Source organism: Rhinopithecus roxellana, chromosome 9, assembly GCF_007565055.1.
Source record: "Rhinopithecus roxellana isolate Shanxi Qingling chromosome 9, ASM756505v1, whole genome shotgun sequence".
NCBI classification, from domain to species: Eukaryota; Metazoa; Chordata; class Mammalia; order Primates; family Cercopithecidae; genus Rhinopithecus; species Rhinopithecus roxellana.
In genome coordinates this window covers 136806175-136807483 of record NC_044557.1, presented here as the reverse complement: position 1 = coordinate 136807483, position 1309 = coordinate 136806175, and the positions used below count along the sequence as shown (strand labels likewise).

Sequence of the window (1309 nt, the reverse complement as noted above, 5' to 3'; positions counted from 1 at the left end):
TTGAAGTTGATGGAATTTCATCCCCTATTTATGCTGAAGCAGTATGCATTATTTCTAACAACTATATTTCTTAAATATCATGAGTATCAAAAATTTAAATTAAATCTCTCTCTTTCTTTTTTGAGACGGAGTCTCGCACTGTAGCCCAGGTTGGAGTGCGGTGGCCAGATCTCAGCTCACTGCAAGCTCCGCTTCCTGTGTTTACGCCATTCTCCTGCCTCAGCCTCCCGAGTAGCTGGGACTACAGGCACCCGCCACCTCACCCGACTATTTTTTTGTATTTTTTAATAGAAACGGGGTTTCACCATCTTAGCCAGGATGGTCTCGATCTTCTGACCTCGTGATCCGCCCGTCTTGGCCTCCCAAAGTGCTGGGATTACAGGCTTGAGCCACCGCGCCCGGCCTAAATTAAATTTCTTAATTCAGATATTCAGTTTCGGTTAACTACTTCTGAAATATGGATTCCTGATCATGATATGTCAAATTCTCATGTTCTCATCTTGTGTATAGAACACATTTGTAAATGCATCTGAAAGTTTTTGGATGTTATAGTGACTTAAGAGAACTCCTGACATTTTGTGTGCGGAGGCCAGAGATATTTTAGCATTGTATATATATTTAACTGGAGTCTCTGCAAAAAAAAAATAGAGCAAAATATGTGAATTTATGCTTTTCCCCTGTTTGAATATGCAAAAAAATCACATTTTTCAGTTTCATTACTTCTTCTTGTACTCCAATTATAACTTAGACTTTCTAATTCTATCTTTCCTATCTCTTAATATCCCCTTCCTCTTTTCAATCTCTATTACTTTCTACTTCATTCTGTATATTTTATTGTATATTATTCTCTGCAGGTTATCTTTCTCTGTGGGCAGTGTTTTAATCTACTGTTTACATTTTTGGATTTTTATTTAAATTTATAAGTTTCTTAGTTTTAGTTTTTTAGTTTACTTTTATGTTTCATTTCTCTTTCCGATGTATTCATTTATAAAAATATTTTAAAAAATTGCCCATTTTTGTGATTTGATCCCTTATGTTCTTAAACCAGTTTCACAAGTAGTTTTTAAAAATATTATTCAGTAAGGTTCCATAGTGTAGTGGTTATCACGTCTGCTTTACACGCAGAAGTCCTGGGTTCGAGCCCCAGTGGAACCACGGGATATTACCTTGTATTTGGCCAGGCGCGTGGCTCAAGCCTGTAATCCAGCACTTTGGAAGGCCGAGACGGGTGGACACGAGGTCAGAGATCGAGACCATCTCTGGCTAACGCGGTGAAACCCCGTCTCTACTAAAAATACAAAAGCTAGCT

At 38.0% G+C, this 1309-nt stretch overlaps 1 non-coding gene across 1 annotated transcript; it reads left to right on the top strand.

Moving 5' to 3' along the window:
- Positions 1 to 1083: 1083 nt before the first annotated feature.
- TRNAV-UAC lies at positions 1084 to 1155 on the top strand. Its single transcript has one exon. It is a non-coding gene; the product is annotated as a tRNA-Val (tRNA).
- Positions 1156 to 1309: the final 154 nt, after the last annotated feature.